This window comes from Cyprinus carpio, chromosome A7 (genome assembly GCF_018340385.1).
Source record: "Cyprinus carpio isolate SPL01 chromosome A7, ASM1834038v1, whole genome shotgun sequence".
In the NCBI taxonomy this organism is placed as follows: Eukaryota; Metazoa; Chordata; class Actinopteri; order Cypriniformes; family Cyprinidae; genus Cyprinus; species Cyprinus carpio.
Genome location: NC_056578.1, coordinates 27,377,799 through 27,398,485, shown reverse-complemented (window position 1 = coordinate 27,398,485; position 20,687 = coordinate 27,377,799). Strand labels below are relative to the sequence as shown.

Here is a 20,687-nt window from a genome sequence, read left to right as displayed (position 1 = left end):
CCTAATAACTGCTTGGGCCACCCTTAGCAGCAACAATTGCAATCAAGCGTTTGTGATAACTTGCAATGAGTCTGTTACAGCGCTGTGGAGGAATTTTGGTCCACTCATCTATGCAGAATTGTAATTCAGCCACATTGGAGGGTTTTCAAGCATGAACCAGCTTTTTAAGGTCATGCCACAGCATCTCAATATGATTCAGGTCAGGACTTTGACTAGGCCACTCCAAAGTCTTCATTTTGTTTTTCTTCAGCCATTCAGAGGTGAACTTTGTGGTGTGTTTTGGATTATTGTCCTGCAGCAGAACCCAAGTTCACTTCAGCTTGAGGTCACAAACAGATGGCCAGACATTATCCTTCAGGATTTTTTGGTAAACAGCAGAATTCATGGTTCCATTTATCACAGCAAGTCTTGTGGGTCCTGAAGCAGCAAAACAGCCCCAGACCATCACACTACCACCACCATATTTTACTGTTGGTATGATGTTCTTTTTCTGAAATGCTGTGTTACTTTTACGCCAGACTTAATGGGACACACACCTTCCAAAAAGTTCAACTTTTGTCTCGTCAGTCCACAGAGCATTTTGCCAAAAGTCTTGGGGATCATCAAGATGTTCTTTTATGTTCTTTTTGCTCAGCAGCAGTTTTCGTCTTGGAACTCTGCCATGCAGACCATTTTTGCCCTGTCTCTTTCTTATGGTGGAGTCATGAACACTGACCTTAACTGAGGCAAGTGAGGCCTGCAGTTCTTTGGATTTTGTTGTGGGGTCTTTTGTGACCTCTTGGATGAGTTGTCGCTGTGCTCTTGGGGTAGTTTTGGTTAGCCGGCCACTCCTGGGAAGGCTGTTCGATGTTTTTGCCATTTGTGAATAATGGCTCCCACTGTGGTTCGCTGGAGTCCCAAAGCTTTAGAAATGGCTTTATAACCTTTTCCAGACTGATAGATCTCAATTACTTTCTCATTTGTTTCTGAATTTCTTTGGATCTCGGCATGATGTCAAGCTTTTGAGGATCTTTTGGTCTACTTCACTTTGTCAGGCAGGTCCTATTTAAGAGATTTCTTGATTGTGAACTGGTGTGGCAGTAATCAGGCCTGGGTGTGGCTAGAGAAATTGAACTCAGGTGTGATAAACCACAGTTTTAACAGGGGGGCAATCACTTCTTCACACAGGGCCATGTAGTTTTGGATTTAGTTTACCCTTAATAATAAAAACCTTTTAAAAATTGCATTTTGTGTTTACTTGTGTTATCTTTTACTAATAATTAAATTTGTTTGATGATCTGAAACATTAAAGTGTGACAAAAAATAAAAAAATCAGGCCAACACTTTTTCCACACCACTGTATCTTTTAAGAAAGTGACTCCGCAGAGGGGCAGAGGATCTCGGCGCTCAGTGACGAGTGAGCCCACGCCACCTGAGCCCCCACATTCCACATTCTCACCACATAGAGAGGCTTTCTCCGTCCTCTTCTCTCACCCGGACCAGCATCCCTCTGCAGCTGCAAGTGATCTGGTCTCGTTCAGTGGGAGCGAGTGTGACACCATGGATGACAGTGTGTCTCTGGCTGCTTCAGATGCGGAGGAGCTGTCGGGCTCGTCTTTCGACCCCACCCCCTTGCCATCAACAGATATCATTACTGGGACCAGTTCTCGACTCAGCCCGAATAACGGTGGTAGTCGCGCCAGAACGTTCACTGGCCATTCAGCAGCTCGCAGTCAAAGTTGGAGCCCCTTGACCTCTCAAGGCATTTCAGAAGATACTGGCCCTGATGGCCTCTGCATCTCCAGTACTTCAGCTGGGCTTGCTTCACATGCAGCCCCTTCAGTACCGGCTGAAACCACGAGTTCCGTCCCACGCCTGGCATCTTGGACACCTTAGTGTCAAGATGGACCAGGCCTACATAGCAGCTCTGGCCTCTTGGAAAGACTCTCAGTGGATGGAACAGTGCGTGCCCCTGGGAATGGCCTGCAGAAGGAAGGTGGTCTCAACAGACCCTTCCAACACATGGCAAACCAGCTTTCGGCCATTGGTTGAAAGAGGAGGGTCATCTTCACATCAACTGCCTGAAAATACTGGCAGTATGTTGGGGCCTTCGCTCTTTTCTGCCAGTTCTAAGGGTACACCACATGTTAGTCCGCTCAAGCATGACAGTGGTATCCTATATAAATCGCCAGGGCGGTCTCTCCTTGAAGAGCCTCTTCATTCTGGTAGAGCGCCTCTTGGAATGGGAATTTGCAAAGCTGTCTCAGTTGCTCTCAGCAGCCCCGTGGCCCATTCCCTTGAGACGGGACCTCCTCTCTCAGGTGAACAGAACGATATGGCACCCCCAGCCTGAGCTGTGGGCTCTACACCTCTGCCCTCTTGATGGGAGCCTGCAGACCTCCCCGAGAGTGTGCTAAATACAGTATTTCAGGTTAGAGTACCTTCTACAAGACAGCTCTATGCCCTTAAATGGTCTGTCTTCTCTGTATTTTGAAGGGGTCTAGGAGGCTCAACCCGCCTCACCCTATCAGCGTCCCTAAATGGAACCTGCCCACAGTGTTGAATGCTCCGAAAAGCCCTCCCTTTGAGCCGCTACAGTCCATTGACCTTTGTCCCCTGATGCTTAAAACCGCTCTGCTACTGGCATTAGCATCGGTAAAGTGTATGGGAGATCTGCAGGCGCTCTCAGTGAGCCCCACCTGCCTCAAATTCGGGCCCAACAACTCCAAGGTCGTCCTGAAGTCGAGGCATGTTTATGTACCTAAAATGCTCTCGACTCCATTCAGAGCACAACTAATAGCTCTATCGGCACTTCCTCCTTCAGATCAAGACCAAGAGCTGAATTTACTCTGCCCCGTCAGGGCATTGAGAATGTATATTGAGCATTCCGCCCCGTTCAGGCAGTTGGAACAGCTTTTTGTATGTTTCGGTAATTGCACCAAAGGGTCTCCGGTCACAAAGCAGAGACTTTCCAAATGGATAATCGACACTATCGCACTAGTGTACTCTTCTTTGGGCCTACAATGACCCATGGGAGTAAGAGCCCACTCAACAAGAGGCGTCACCTAGTCTAGTGGTGTGCCCATTGCAGAGATTTGTGCATTGGCCGGCTGGGCCTCGCCGTCCACATTTACCAGGTTTTATAATCTGGACGTCCCAGCCTTACAAGCCCAAGTCCTTTCTGCTTAAACGGGCTAACTCTTGCCATATGGCAAAACCAGTGCTTCAGGCATTTGCATTCTTCACTGTATGCTCTCGGCACCCACTGGTTTCAGAGGCTGTACAAATTTCTCTTGGAACGATTACTTATCCTCTGTGACACCTGTTTCACAATTACTCCGTCTGCAGTGTGTATGAGGTCCGTGTGCGTTACATATGTGGTGCAGAAGCAGCACTTATTGTGCTTTCGTACAGGATGTGTTTGCAGTCCGATCCTGATCCGTGGCTTTTTAACACAAACACAACATTTATCCATTATTTTGATTTCATAACCAAACGTAGTTAGACTATGCTGAAAGTGCTCAGCATTGTGATCCTCTTTTATCACAGAACAATAACACAATCTTTCATAGACATATTCATGTTTAAACTCAGTTAATATAAACAGCATATTAAATGCATTTGGCTTCTATATTTGTATATAAATTTGCTCAAGCAAGTGGAAACACATTTGAACACAACATATAGCTTTCTTGTGTTAGGTTATCACAAATATTTTAGATTAAAACTTACAGAAACAGTCGGCTCCCGTGCTTTTTATCTTTATTACAAACAGTCCTGCGGGTCTTATCTAAAAGTGCACTTTTCTTTGTTTTAAACCTAGCCAAAAAAGCCTGTGTAGACTTTAATTATATCTATTTATTGTGAAATTACTACATTTCCATATCAGTCCATGTTCATTTTTACCGCGAACAAAGCGCTGTCACTTTAATTCAGCACGTGCAGCACAGCAAAAATAGACCCAGTGCGTAAACGATCGCTGCACTGCTGCAGACGGATGTACAGGTCCTTCTCAAATAATTAGCATATTGTGATAAAAGTTCATTATTTTCCATAATGTAATGATAAAAATTAAACTTTCATATATTTTAGATTCATTGCACACCAACTGAAATATTTCAGGTCTTTTATTGTTTTAATACTGATGATTTTGGCATACAGCTCATGAAAAATCTCAAAAAATTAGCATATTTCATCCGACCAATAAAATAAAAGAGTTTTTAATACAAAAAAAGTCAACCTTCAAATAATTATGTTCAGTTATGCACTCAATACTTGGTCGGGAATCCTTTTGCAGAAATGACTGCTTCAATGCGGCGTGGCATGGAGGCAATCAGCCTGTGGCACTGCTGAGGTGTTATGGAGGCCCAGGATGCTTCGATAGCGGCCTTAAGCTCATCCAGAGTGTTGGGTCTTGCGTCTCTCAACTTTCTCTTCACAATATCCCACAGATTCTCTATGGGGTTCAGGTCAGGAGAGTTGGCAGGCCAATTGAGCACATAATACCATGGTCAGTAAACCATTTACCAGTGGTTTTTGCTCTGTGAGCAGGTGCCAGGTCGTGCTGAAAAACGAAATCTTCATCTCCATAAAGCTTTTCAGCAGATGGAAGCATGAAGTGCTCCAAAATCTCCTGATAGCTAGCTACATTGACCCTGCCCTTGATAAAACACAGTGGACCAACACCAGCAGCTGACATGGCACCCCAGACCATCACTGACTGTGGGTACTTGACACTGGACTTCAGGCATTTTGGCATTTTCCTTCTCCCCAGTCTTCCTCCAGACTCTGGCACCTTGATTTCCGAATGACATGCAAAAATTTGCTTTCATCCGAAAAAAGTACTTTGGACCACTGAGCAACAGTCCAGTGCTGCTTCTCTGTAGCCCAGGTCAGGCGCTTCTGCCGCTGTTTCTGGTTCAAAAGCACACGCCTGTGCACAGTGGCTCTGGATGTTTCTACTCCAGGCTCAGTCCACTGCTTCCGCAGGTCCCCCAAGGTCTGGAATCGGTCCTTCTCCATAATCTTCCTCAGGGTCCGGTCACCTCTTCTCGTTGTGCAGCGTTTTTTGCCACACTTTTTCCTTCCCACAGACTTCCCACTGAGGTGCCTTGATACAGCACTCTGGGAACAGCCTATTCGTTCAGAAATTTCTTTCTGTGTCCTACCCTCCCGCTTGAGGGTGTCAGTGATGGCCTTCTGGACAGCAGTCAGGTCAACAGTCTTACCCATGATTGCGGTTTTGAGTAATGAACCAGGATGGGAGTTTTTAAAAGCCTCAGGAATCTTTTGCAGGTGTTTAGAGTTAATTGGTTGATTCAGATGATTAGGTTAATAGCTCGTTTAGAGAACCTTTTCATGATATGCAAATTTTTTGAGATTTTGAGGTTTTCATGAGCTGTATGCCAAAATCATCAGTATTAAAACAATAAAAGACCTGAAATATTTCAGTTGGTGTGCAATGAATCTAAAATATATGAAAGTTTAATTTTATCATTACATTATGGAAAATAATGAACTTTTATCACAATATGCTAATTTTTTTAGAAGGACCTGTAATAATGAACATAGCAGTCATCATTTACTCCCGACATCTGAGCTGCTGAAGACGCAGTGGATTGCATTTGTTTCTGAAGGGAATGCACCCCCGATCTACCTAAATGCGTCTATCTTTGCGCAGATCATTTGTGGTCCAGCTTTACCTACCTACCAACAAGTGAGTATAAGGATTTTTTAATGAATCTTTGCAAATCGCCTTTCCTAATAATGTACTAACAAGCAAGTTTCACAATGAATGCAGCTAAAATAAACTGTCCCTCAGAGAGCGTCTCAGAAGAGTGGGGCCGAGTCAGCAGAGCTCATTAACATATAAAGGGAAGTGCTACAAAACATCTTGCTCTGAAAATAGCTGTTTTGGGGTACAAATGGGTTTTTTACACTACCATTGAGAAATTTTAATCAAACTATGTTACAGACTTTTTATTAAGACACTAAAGAATCATATCAACTTGTGGAAAATGGGCATCCGATGACCCCTTTAAGGCTTTTTTTTTTTCTTCTTCTTCTTTTTTCATGGGGATGGTTGGCTTGTCAATATGTTTAGCTGAGTTCAGGTTTTTCTGTCATTTTGAGGACTGCTGGTCCCTAATGTAGGCAAACCGGGCCTACACACAGAGTCAAGTCAGTGCAAACATGCTGGATTTTTATTTGATCTTCTGTTGAGGCTTCAGGGCATTTAAGACCAAGTAGTGGTGAGCTGCAAAACTGAGTGCTCTCTCTCTCTCTCTCTCTCTCTCTCTCTCTCTGTGTGTGTGTGTGTGTGTGTGTGTGTGTGTTGATGTGGATGAGAGATAGAAATGAAATAGTATGTGATAGTATGTAAACTTTATTATTATTATTATTATCTTTCTCTGGTGTATGTGGGTTCATCAGTTCATGTTATGATAGCAGTAAATTTCAGTGTCTCATGTCCATACTGATTTGAACTGTATACATGGCAACCTCAATCTCAGCTTATGTTCAATAGGAGAGACATAGCAGGCGAGCCGAGTTAATTCACGAGAATCCTGCATCTGCTAGTGGCACTTACAAGATTAAAGAAAAAATGCTCCAGTTACTAACATGACCTAGGTTCCCAGAGACAAGGGAACGAGCGTTGTATTAAATGCATAATGGGGAACTCCTCTTTACTCTGATACTGAAGCCTGATTTGTTCACATGCGTGTACCTGCACGAACAAATGGCGCTTCAGCCTGCCGGAAGGGGAGGAGACAACTGCTATACAAGTCAACTCAGAGCGGCATTCATCTTTTGACTGTTAGCAACAGCCATCGACTCGCGTGTTGGCCACAAGTAGGCTACTGCACTTCTATGGTCGGCAGAGGAGCCAGCACGATCCAACTTGGTCATTTTTAGTCATGAACTTTGTGAACTACTTTCTGAAACACGTCACAAAAATGAACCGAAATTCAGTAAATACTTGCCTAACAGACATAAGAAAAATGTCTATAGAAAGCTTGAAATGTTTACTTTTAAATTAAATAATTTAAATAAAAAACAAGTATTTTCTGTTTATGTAATTTGTATGTAGCGCCCCCTAGCATGTATAGCTATTAGTGTGGAGAGCGCTCCCCGAATTCCTATTTATCAAAAGATCTCTCTCTAAATTAATTAATGCGCTAAATGCAATTCCCTAATTATTACTTGCTTGTTACTGTTTACCTTAATAGCAGCGTTTGACTTAAGAAAGGGGTGATACAGTGTCTTTATAGCAAAATTAAAGTAAAACACTAATTGTATACAGCTATCTCAAGTTCTGAGTTAAATAAACATTAACTTTTATAGTTACATTAATATTCCACCCGTTTTAAATGCCTATCAATACTGTAAATGAAATAAACATCAATTCACAGGTCACTTATCTTAATCAATAGTGATAAATACTTTCACTTTAACCCAGTCTACTGTAAACTCAATTTCTTGCCTTAAGTATCAAAATTATAAATGTCATAAACCCAATGTAATGCAAATCTTCAACAGAAATTCGTTTGAACCATTTATTGAAAAAAATATAGTATGTACATATATACAGTTCAAATATCAAGTGCAATTCAAATGAAACACAATGAAATAACCCCAAAATTAAAACTAAGCCGGCAAAATGACTAAATGGCCACTTAATGAAATAAAATGAATACCCCAACAGTCATAGGAGGACACGTTGCAGGCCTGAAGCGTGGCTTGGGAGCGGGGAGACCTTAAACACAATGGCCGCTTCTTGCCGTGGCGCAGAAAAAAAAACTCACTGCTGTTGTAGTGCTGATAGGCGTGTCGTCGTTCACGCCACGGCAACGCGATGCTTGTGATGCTGGTGATTGAAGACGTCGTCCGACAGCTAAGCAGGGAATGGTTCTGGAGATAAGTGCATTTTTCAGACGATGCACAAAAGGCAACCGGACAGGCTACTCGCTGGCAAAGTCCTTGTAACTAAATCGTGCTGACTAGCAGTTCACTCTTTCTCCTCGTGGAAAACGATGACCGAGTTCCTCAAAACCATCAACTTTCACGCTGTAAACAGTCAAATGTCTGTAACTCACTCTTCGTGCAGGCTACAAATACATCTACTATCACAAACATTAACTTGGTGTTTTACCAAATTTCTAACGTGACAGTCACAGCGCGATTCTCACTCATGTCACTCCATCTTCTCCTCCCGTTCTCATCTCTCTCATCCTCACGACCTCTCCCCTGACTCCTGATTGGATCTTTCTTCCGGGTAAATTAGTTTTAACTTACTAAATTTTTAACACACATAAACATTTTTAAACATCTTTAACATCATGAAATTTAAATTTTTGAAGAAAATAAACAAAATAAAAATAATGATTTTAGGAAATACCCAAAATTCCCATAGGGCTACATGTATGAAACCAACGCAAAGTCCAGTCTTTCCTGTCTGAGTTCATTATCTGTAATGTGGTCACAACCACGCGCAGCGGTGCATATTCATACAGTAATCATCAAAGGAATAAGGCTAAGGAACAAAACACCTCAGAAGAAGAATGCGATGTGATACACAGCTTGATTCGGTGGAGGATATAGTTTCAGATGAGAAAATCTTAGTTACATAAACTTGTACTCATATCACCACTTGGGATTTCCCAAACTATAGCCAATGTGGAAAACTGAATATGTGCAGGACTTTAAATGATCTAGAATAGCAACTCTAAAGGCATTAATATGATATTGCTTCAGTTCATAACTCCAAAGCATAGCCAATTATTGGGCCTAAAGACATTGCAGTAGCTCGCCTGCAGCGTCTCTCCGATTGAAAATGAGCTGAGCTCGCGGTTGCTGGCTATACGGTGTAGTCAGGGGTGGCTCTAGTGTTGCTTCCTCAAGAAAGTTTATCATTCTCATGAATTTAACCTCTTGAGACCACGCATCCTCATATGAGGACATTATATTTTAGTGAATTTCTCTGAGACTATACATGCCACAGTTTTAAGTCTGGATGTCCTGTACGGAGCACATTCAGGGCTTTTCAGAGATACCAATTGATTGGATGTTTCACCGTGACCACTCCCTCTCCTTGGTCTTCAAATGTGTCTGATATTAATTTAGTGACACTCTTAAGGAAATATGATACTATTTTGTAATTATCATTTAAATCTGACTAAATTTTAAACTGTGTGTCATAAACAACATCTCAGGAAAATGGGTAACACTTTATAATAACTGCACACTATTAATCATTAATTAAGCATTAGTAAACAGATAATTTATAATTTATAAAGCATTAATAGACATTAATAAGTAGTTTATAAATACAGATATAAATGCTGTATTCTTGATTTAAAAGCATGTCTATAATGTGTTTAATAACTTTATTGTCATACTTTATTCATGATCAATTTATCATTTCTCAATGAAGTATAGCATTATTTAGAAACCAGTTATTTAGGAGTTGCCAGTGATTCATAAGATCACAAGAAATTGTAAGTAAATGTAGTAAATTCAGGTAGTTATAAAGCATTTAGTAGTGGTCAGTTAACTATTTATGTGAGCTCATCTAAAGTGAGGAGAGTAGTTATGCCTTGTAAAGCATTTATAAAGGATATTTAAAGGCTCAGTTATCTTCTAAACAGGAAAAGGAAACAAACACAACACAGTGATACAGAACATAGAAATATTAACAGCCTTTAAATCTCATTTGTAAATGCTTTACAAGGCATAAATAGTTCTCACTTTAGATGAGCTCACAAAAATAGTTAACTAACAACTACATATGTTTTATAACAACCTGAATTAACCCTGAATTACAGTAGAAATACATGTTAATAAACCATTTATTAACACTCTAAGTAACTATAACTATATGTCTGAATAATAAGATGTATTAATGCACATTTAAATAGTTTATTAATCATTTACTTACAATTTCTAAGTGATCTTATGAACCACTGACAACTCCTTTATAACTGGGGTGTAAATAATGCTATACTTCATTTAGAAATAATAATTTGATCATTAATAAAGTATGAAAAAACAATTATTAAATACATTATAGATATGCTTTTAAATCAAGTATAAAGCATTTATATCTGTATTTATAAACTGCTTATTAATGTCTATTAATGCTTTATAAATGATGAATTAACTGTTTCCTAATGCTTAACTAATGATTAATAGCGTGCAGTTATTATAAAGTGTTACCAGTAAAGGATTAATAAACTATTTAAATGTGCATGCATACATCTTATTATTCAGACATATAGTAATAGTTACTTAGAGTGTTAATAAATGGTTTATTAACATGTATTTCTACTGTAATTCAGGGTTAATTCAGGTTGTTATAAAAACATATGTAGTTGTTAGTTAACTATTTTTGTGAGCTCATCTAAAGTGAGGACTATTTATGCCTTGTAAAGCTTTTACAAATGAGATTTAAAGGCTGTTAATATTTCTATGTTCTGTATCACTGTGTTGAGTTTGTTTCCTTTTTCTGTTTAGAAGATGCCTTTGAATATCCTTTATAAATGCTTTACAAGGCATAACTAGTCCTCACTTTAGATGAGCTCACATAAATAGTTAACTGACCACTACTAAATGCTTTATTACTCCCTGAATTTACTACATTTACTTACAATTTCTTGTGATTTTATGAATCACTGGCAACTCCTAAATAACTGGTTTGTAAATAATGCTATACTTCATTGAGAAATTATAAATTGATCATGAATAAAGTATGACAATAAAATTATTAAACACATTATAGATATGCTTTTAAATCAAGAATAAAGCATTTATATCTGTATTTATAAACTGCTTATTAATGTCTATTAATGCTTTATAAATGATGAATTATCCGTTTACTAATGCTTAATTAATGATTAATAGTGTGCAGTTATTATAAAGTGTTACCGGAAAATGTTATGGGGTTTCAAGTCAAAACATGACTTTCTGTTATGAAACAGGATGTTGATTTCATACATGTCCTCATATGAGGACACCGGTACTAAAAGCATTTTTTTAAACATTTTGGGAGACACAACAAATGAATAGGGAAATAAATTATTTTTCAATATTTCTATGAAAAATTATATATTATTATGAAAATCTTGTCAAATATTACTCCCATTATTACACTTCTTTTTCATTACATGTTGCCCCAAAGACACATTAATATGCAAATTAGATTTAGTTTATAGATACATTATATATAATGAGAAAACCTGTTTATGGCCATTTTACACACATTTTGCATAAAGAAAATGGTATATCAAATCATTCTGTTATAACATAAAATTATCTTAATACAAAGTTTGTTAAAAAAAAATGTATTGGTGATTTAAAAAAAAAAATCTATTGTTTTTGCATGTTCATTCATGTCTTTTTATTGAAAAAAATAAATAAAAAAAATGAGTCCTGATGTCCTCTACCAAGGACGTAGCATAACTTATGAATAAAATATATTTTGTACATTTTTTAATGCTCTAAACAATGTAATGACATGAAAACAGCTCTTTCTGTGCGGTTTGCCCGTAGTCCACACGCAAACGCAACACCAGGTCACTGAAACCGAACATTTTTGAAAACACCAGCCAGGGTGAAGATTTTCAAAAATCCAGTTGCAGTGTTATCGTGTAGACAGCGAAACTGGAATTTTTGGCTTGTGAGGTTGGAGCCTGCGCTGTTATCTCCACCTACTGGAAATATTTTCAGACTTCTGATTGGCCAAAATGGCTTTACGGTTGAGATTATATCGTCACCTGTTGGCTTGGCGTGCTCTTGACAGTTCTTCATAGCACACCTTTGCGTTTTCAGGTGGATTTTTTATGTATAATAATGCTGTTTATAAAAATACCCGTACGTGTGGACATGGCCTAATTATAGTCAGTTTTAAAATTAAAATGATTTTAAGCCATTCAAGCACAAGACAAGTGTAAAAGAGAACTCAATGTGGTACTTTAACGCTGTGATGGATCGTTTCTGTGTATGCACACACGTGAAGCACAGAAAACACCACACAAGTAACAAGGTTTTTTTTGTCATCTTAAGCAAATACACACAAAATGTCAGAATGGCTGTCTTGACAAGTGTACAGGTAAAATAGAAATCCTTGCTGAATGAGTGGATTTTTTTTTTTTTTGTAAGGAATTTTTTATCGGATAGGCGTTTCGTCCACACGGATCCGGCGTTTTCGTAAGGTGAAACTGCTATTTTTTGAAACCGGGTCCCAAAGTGGATAAATCTGAAAATGCCGCCTTTGCGTTTTCGTCTGGACCATAGACTGTAAAAAAATATGGACGTAGTGTCCGTGACGTCACCCATAGTCTGCTCAATAGCGGTTTTGAAGCTCAAAGTGTGCAGAGCGGGCCGTCGCCATCTTGGCAGCGTGTCACCGCACGACTCTCCCGGATAATCGAAAATGGGCAAAAAGGCGGGAGCTGGTTGTTGAAGCCACGCCCACCTAGCGCGACGCCATTGTCAGCAGCGGCAATCCACCTGTCACTTAAGTGGCCACGCCCTTAATTATGCAGAACTTTAAGGCTTAATATAATTTAAACGGATGAGTTATAAAAAAATTCACCCCCCTCACAGTTGTCATGAAGGGCAAAATTAGCAATATAGACCAAAATCTTTTTTTGAACCAGGCTGTAAACATGTTTTTTTCTGCTGTAAAGTTGGGCATTTTAACATGGGGAGTCTATGGGACTGACTGCCTTTTGCAGCCAGCCTCAAGCGGCCAGTCGATGAATTGCAGTTTTAGTCACTTCCTTATTGGCTTCAAGAGAGAGAGCGGGAGGTTGCCGCTCGGTCTGGACGGCTAATCCGTATATTTTCTGAAACGATGACGTCATCAGCCCACGTCTCCCCCCAGTCAGACACCTCTACGTCCCGTAACAGCAACAAAAACATGAACAAACACTGAACGATTGTCTTTTTATTAACTAACATTAACACAGATTAATAAATGTATTGTTCCATGTTCGTTTGTGTACCACGCGCAAGGTTTATGATTATAGTCCAAGTCTTCTTCTCCGTTTTTAGTGTATCTCTGTGGCAGAATTACAGCGCCACATACTGGTCTGGCATGTATACTACATCATTTTGCGGTTTCGTGTGGACGCGGATATTTCTTGAGACGAGGAAAAAAAAGATCGGATTGGGGTAAGCTCCGTCTCCGTGTGGACGGGGCCTCAGTCTGTAACATCTTAAGTAAACGTAAACAGTTAAGCAAATATTGGATGTGTGTCAATATAACAGATCCGTGCATTTCTTATGTTACTTAAGTATTACTTAGGTATTTGTGTATATTTACTTCACATAGTAATACAGCTTTCACAAGCACTGTTAAGTTTATTTAGGTAATTTTTATTTTTGTATCTAATGGTCTCTCTGAGGGCTGGGTGTAGTTTAGAAGATGGGGGACAAAAGGGGCATTTCAAGGCTGCCCACACATTCAAAAACAAATATTAAAGCATAATCAGCTTTTTTACCCATGAACAAAAATATGAAAAATCTAGCTTAATTTTTGTTTATTCATTTCTTAAACAAAACAAAACTAAAAAAAGGGGAGAAAAAGAAAGAAAATCAAACCATTTTTAATTTATCTTTACTCTTTTTATGTACAAAATCAAATGACCAGAAGGTACATGGTCAGTGTACTTTTGCGTCCAATCGTTTTTCGTTTTTTAACCATGAGGAAAAAAAATTAAAAAAGGATGGTTATTGTATTTTTAAATGCTTTGCTGAAAACCAAAATTTTAATTAGAACTGTACACACAAAATGCTCCCTGAAAAAGTAAAATATTGACTTCTTTTCAGATTTTTGTTAATCAATTTTTGCACTTTTAATAAACAAATTGATATAGAAAAATTACGATTTTTTTGGCCACATTTAGTACTGCTTCTCCCGCACCTTCAGTTGTTTAGTAGTGGTGTTTTTTTTGTAATGATGAGGATTATTATTTTTTTTAATATTGTGTAGACATTGCAGAATCCTGGGAAATTTATCGTCATGAAATTATGAATGAATAAAGCTCTAAACTGCTCTAAAACTTTTACGATTTTTAATGAAATACGAATTTTGAATAATGAAAATTAGTTTGTGTCTGCTTATTCTCTTCATCAGTGTTTGAACCATTAAAGAAGAAACCGCATTTTCCGTATTTCATTTCTGGGTTAAAAAAAAAAAAAAAAAAAGAAAACGAATTGACGCAAAAGTACACAGACAGTACACGGACCCCGTCACCTGGCATGGTTTTGTAAACTGTTTCATATTTGGATTTGGTCATATCTGGATATTCTTTAGCTGGATTGCATTTACAACTGCATTCCGATGTGTGATTGGATAAAAACCTATAAAAAAAATAAATAAAAAAAAAAATGTTTATTGAATGAGGAAACTAGATAGTAAGATTGTCACTTTAAAATACTAAGTTTTTTTTATTTTTTTTTTACTGATGTATAAAAATAGAGCATGACAGAACATTAACAACCCACTTTGTCAAAGTGGCGGATAATTATTTTATTTAGCACAATATTTGTATTACAAATTACTTGTATGCAGATTATCTAATGTGGTTACAATCTGTAATATGATCGTGTAAGAAAAAAATTGCTGCAAAAGTATATGCAATAGAGAGAGAACTGAAACATAAAAAAAAGTAGGAGTAAAGTTTTTTATATGTGGTCTAAGCAATTAGATGCATTTACACTTGGGCAAGACAGCTGAGGTTTTTAGTGATTGGAATATTCATCATGAATGCATCTTGGAGGACATTTACATATGGTCTTTTCATGAATGGATAGTTATCTGATTAGTTAATAAATAACCACCAAATGGTGGTTAAGATAGTAAGTGGAAAAAAAAACGTCTCAGGTTACGTATGTAACCATGGTTTCCTGAGTAGGGAACGAGACACTGCGTCCTCTAGGGGTTGCTATGGGGAACACCTCGTCGTGACCCGTGTCTGAAGCATACATTGATAAAACGCCAACGAGTTGGCCGGCGACAGCCTCTGACGTCCCTACCGGCGCGAATATAAACAGGCACCGTGAGAACACGTCATTCACTTCTTCGTCTGAAGCTTGCGTCCGAAGCATGGCAGGGAGCTAGAGGACGTAGTGTCTTGTTCCCTACTCAGGGAACCATGGTTACATTCGTAACCTGAGACTTTCCCTTTCAAGGGAACTTCGAACTGCGTCCTCTAGGGGTCGCTATGGGGAACAGTATACCCACGCCATCATACTGAGGGGAGTGCAGGCCAGAATCATGGCGAACACTAAGTACCAACTCTACCATTTCCATGGGAGTTGCCCCTGGGACATTTAGATGGCTGTCTGTGACAGTACCCCTTACAGCCAAAGGCCTAAGCTACATACCCAACTTAATTGTTAGGGCCTCGGCCCGGGGTAGAGCTGAAGGCTTGGAATCAGGAAAGATTCCTTTAAACGGAGATACGGCTAAGAACCTAGCATTTTATACTAAGTCTTGCCCTGTCACACAGGGGCTAAGCCCTCACCATATAGGATTTTAGAAAGAATGCAGAATACTAGCGTGCGAACTTACCACAGTGTGGATTTCAGAAAGTGTTCAAAGACTTCACGTGCACACTTACCATAGCATGGATTTTCAAATACTGTTTTAAGGAGGGGCTCTCGTGGCACTCTGATAGAGCAGCTCATAGATGGAATGGTGCATCTCATAACAGTATGTTTGAGAGTCATCAACTCGATCTGTGGAAATAATGCTGGAGCGCTCTGGGGAAAAACAGCGAACTCAGTCTCATATGAGAGGAGAACTCCGAATTCAGAGTAGTGTGTTCATAGGCGACCCTTCTTGGAAAAGGGGAGCACTGCTAAACTACCACAAGAATCGCCCAAATAGCCCTTCATGTTGAGGGAAGCGATGCTTGAAGTGTATAAACAAATACACACTGGCTGAATGGAGCCCAAGGAACCAAGGTCTAATCATCTCAAGAAAGGGAACGAGGCGGAGTGCGTAACCCTACCATACAGGATTTCAGAAAGTGCGCAGAGTCTTGCGTGCACACTTACCACTACGTGGATTTTTAGAAAGTGCGCAAAGCATTCACGTGCACACTGACCACCATATGGTTTTCAAAAAGTACACAGAGCTTAGCGTGTGTACCTAAAGGTTCCCAAGCATCGCAGAGGCACTGAACCGCACGGGAGAGGCAAGCTCAAATTTTACAAACCTCTAGCGAGGGGAGCATCACCTGAGGCAGCATATACAAGAAGACTTCTGTAAGTCTTCACTTCCCGCTGGATGCGACAGCACAGCTAAGCGGCCAGGAGACCCCTCAGGGTGACCTGGCCGGTCATCCATGAAATTTCCTGCAGTGCTGTGCCAGTCCTGATGATCAAGGAGGCTCCCGCAGAAACCTGTGATCTCAGCCGCCTAATACCGGAACATGAAGCCGGAAGCCGGTGGCTGTTTAGTAAACACTGTAACTGAGCACTGCAAAGGAAACTCACAGAGGTTATTAGTAGAAACATAACCACCAGCAATTTACATATAAGTATATACAGAAAGGGTTATTTTTAAACTCCCACCCTCCTGCGCTGGAGCCCCGCTCAAGGGGCGCCTCCTTTTAGTCCGGAACATCAGTAAGGTGGCTGCTATGAACATAGAACCAGCCAAAAACATTATAGGTGCAGCATAGGAGACTGTTATGTGAGAGGTTTCCACCTAACCTCGATCAGGTGGAGAGCTGGTGGTTACAGGGGAATTAGGAAGGGGAGGATAAAAGCAGAAGTTCGAAATCCCTAAAGGGAACGAGTAGATACCTCGGTATTGCTCTGATTCAGACGAGAACGCTGCCTCGTCTGGATTACATCCCTTAGGTTCTGCTTACCTTCTTGTGACCCACGATTCCTCTTACCCCTGCCCGCAGGTGGGGAAGGAGCGTGAGTCGCGACACTAGCCTTCTGTGCCTGTCTTTGATCCTCAGATCGAGACAGGCCAGGACCCCTATGTTGTTCGGGCTCAGACCTGGACCTTCGTGGAACGAAGGATCTGAAAGCAGCGGAGTGCATCTTCGTCTCTCCGAACTTCTCGATCACTGTCTCAACGGAAATACCGAAAAGTTCAGAAGGTGAAACCCGAGCATCAAGAAGAAAGCCTTTTCTTTCTTCCCGATGTCTGCCAGGTTCATCCACAGAAGTCTCTCCGCTACCACCATGGCCACCATAGTCCTGCCCATGGCAGAGGCGGCCTGCTTGATAGCCTGGAGAGGGACCTGTGGTGCGGCGCAGCTCGGCTACCTAATCAGGAAATAGGCCTTCGCCTCTATCCAGGTCTCTTAGCAGATCAGTCTGATATGCTTGAAGCACCACCATCGTGTGTAATAAAGCCACAGCTTGACCTGCTGCTGCGTATGCCTTGCCATTTAAGCGAGATGTATTTCTTGAAGGGGCTTAGATGGCAAGGAGGGAGATTAAGAGAGGATGTCTCCCCCCGCAGAAAGAAAGCTCTTTTTCTACAGGGGGCATCCTCTCATAGCCGTTTTTGCGCATCGCCTCGATGTCGGCAAAACTCTTATGCCGAAACTGATGGATGCGAGAAGAAAATGGCCTCTTTCATTTCCTTTCGATCTCTGTATGGAGATCAGGCAGAAATGGAAGGCTCACCTGAGCTGGTGGGCTATGGTCGGAAAGATAACGCTCATCGAGGTGGCCTCACGGCGTCACCTTGTTAGCGTACTTTCATGGCAAGTCCATCCTTGCTGTGGCGCGATCCATAAACTCCAACAGCTCTACATACGCAGGGCAGGAGAATTGAGAAGGCTCAGCCTCAGCTTCTTTAGCATCCTCAAATATCTCCTGCTTTTCCTGGGTAAAAACCCAGCAGAGCACTAACCTCAGTATCAGAAAGTGTTAAAGATATAACATAATCCTCCAGAGGCTCTCTCTTGTCCGCCGCCGACGAGCGCGAAAGGGAAAGTCCCTCTCTAAACCATTCAGACAGATCCACCTGAAATTCTCACGAGCTCATTCTCCTCCGTGCCTCAGCAGCGGTGGGTCCTGAACCGCGGGAAGCAGATGGCTGCCTTTTTTTCCTCCTCGGAAAGAGAGACGAACGAGAGCGGAGCTTTTTCATTGAAAAAACGCTCACAATGTACGCAGATTGCCTCCTCAAAGACATTGCGTGCGTGCTCTTTACCCAAACAAATGACGCAAAGATCGTGTGTGTCATCGGGTGTCAAATAACGCCAACATGGATGCACACATTGTCTAAACGCTTGCTAGTAGTCGCCATGATAGACAGAGAAAGAGCGCTCTTACTGGTTCTTTGCATGCTTCAAACAAAACAGTCAGTGAAGACAAAGAAGAGAATGACGTGTTCTCCCGGTGCCTGTTTATAGTTGCGCCGGTAGTGACGTCTGAGGCTGTCGCCGGCCAACTCGTTGGTGTTTTTTTAATGTATGCTTCAGACACGGGTCATGACGAGGTGTTCCCCATAGCGACCCCTAGAGGACGCAGTTCGAAGTTCCCTTGAAAGGGAACAAAAGGTTAAAGGAGACCATGCAAATGAGAACCGAGATGGACAAAGCAAAATCTTGTCTATAGAGCACTGTGTAACTCATTTTTATTGCCCACTGATTTATCTTTTCTTCTCTACCTCCTGCCTTTATTGCTTTCTTATCCTTTGTGTTTTTTTGTATGGAAGAAGAAATTCAGGGCTTCTTTCAGAGAGTGTCAATGCTATTAAATTAATAATCACATATATTAAATAGATGAACAATGCGTTTCATTTATGCTTTGCCCAGGCATTGATTTATTGTGTTTTCCTTGAGAAACACAATAAATGTAATGACCATGAGAAATCGTCATTAACATATTCTGTTCCAGTGTTTATCAGAAACCTCGATAGATATTTAAACAGCTCTGTTCACTCTGTTGCTCTGTGTGAAGCACTTGAAGAGAAAAACATTTCTCCATTGGTTAAAGGTAGATAATTTTTTTTGAGTTTTGTTTCACATTGAGGCATGGGTTTATTCCATAGCAGAAACAGAAGAGAGATGTCTGGATGTCTTTCTGTTTTGCAGTGTTTATCGTCTCCACTGTGGAGATTAGGATGCTGGGCTGGTCTTGGGCATCCTGAGAAGGGTCTGAGGGGTCAGATTGGAGGGTCATGTGATCGATGAAGCAGGCAGTGGGGAGACAGAAAGCTTGTCTGGAATCAGATGAAGCTGTTTCTCACTCAATATCAACCACACAAGATGCATTAAAAAAATCACAGAAAAGTCACTGTTGGAAAGACAAAAATAGAGTGTGAGGGAGCACAGCGTCATTTTTAAGGCATATTCATGAAGATGACAATTTTTAGACAGAAATGGCAATCAAATGAGTCACATTTGGCAATGAATAAGGGATAAAATTATATAAATTTCAACCTTTTGTCCTCATACAGTGCCTGGACAGTCTGACAGTTTAATAATGGTTTTGAAAGACTCTTAAACTTGTGTGAAACATTTTTCAGTGTAGTTTTTTGTAGCTTATTTCACATTTTTACACGTTCCGTATATCACACATATGCCACAGTTGTCTGAAGCCATTTTTTCCACAAATGATCTCAGTTGGATAGACATACTCCGTATGGCTTTCTGCACATCTTATCATCGTCTTCTACAAAGCTTGATAAAACACACCAGAACTATGCAACAACACATGCCATATGTCAGAACAGAAACGGTCTTCCTTCACCAAGACTTTTTTTTTCTGTTTGCAAATGAGACATTTCACCAAACAGTTCCTGCTTTGAGAAAGGATGCATTTGATCACGAAGACTCTCCACTTTCACAATTGAAATATTAAACGCAGTTCATTGCACTGATTGAAGGACAAAACCAAACTAAAAACGTCTTTTCACTCCAAGCATCTGCCTTTCTTTGGTGGTGAGACGGCATGACGAATCATTAAAAAGGGCCGATATTTGATGCCAGGATTGAGATTGTGACGTGTCAGGGTGTGATTTTCAATATGTTAAGAGGTATCGGTGTGGAATTGTGCTGCAAGGCTTTCAGTCAAGTGTACAAATCCTTTAGATTAATCCAAATGCAGTTAGCAAGCTCTGACATGGCCATTTTGAAAGCTTCTCAGAGACACAGTGCTTTTCTTTGCCTCTTTATGGTCCCGTCACCGCATGTTACTGTAGGTTCTCACGTCTTTGCAATGTGAAAGTCTAAAACTAGAATTATTTACAGGGTCAAAGAGTTATATTATCCCTGTTGAGGTAATGAAGTGGAAGCAATAGAAGGAAGGGAAAGAGAAAAGCTCAAAAGATCTGAAGATTGAAAAAGAGAGTGAGAGAGATGAAACACACAAAGAAGAGCACACGAAAGAAGGTGGTAAATGGAGAAGATATCTGAATCAAAAAGAGAGAGAGAATAGACTGTTAGCAGATTTGAAGTGTACTGGGCATTCGATAGCAAGATAATATACTCTAAAGGTCAGAGTGGTGCCGGATTGATTCAGCGAGCTATACTTGAAACGAGCCTCAGTGCTCACTGAAATAATGTGTCTATGGCAAATCAAAGCCATGTCTACAAAGTCATCACGCAGACATCAAGTCACCTAAGTGCCAGAGAAGCACGAACTGAGGGACGCTCCAGGCAATGTACTTTTCACAGCCCAGCTTGCCTAAAAGTAGTTCACCCTGATCTGGGAACAGGGTC

General features: G+C 40.5%; 1 protein-coding gene across 1 annotated transcript in view; it reads left to right on the top strand.

Moving 5' to 3' along the window:
* The window catches only part of LOC109093790 (neural-cadherin-like), a 255,054-nt gene that overhangs the window by 230,940 nt on the left and 3,427 nt on the right, over window positions 1-20,687 (top strand). The window lies entirely within an intron of this gene.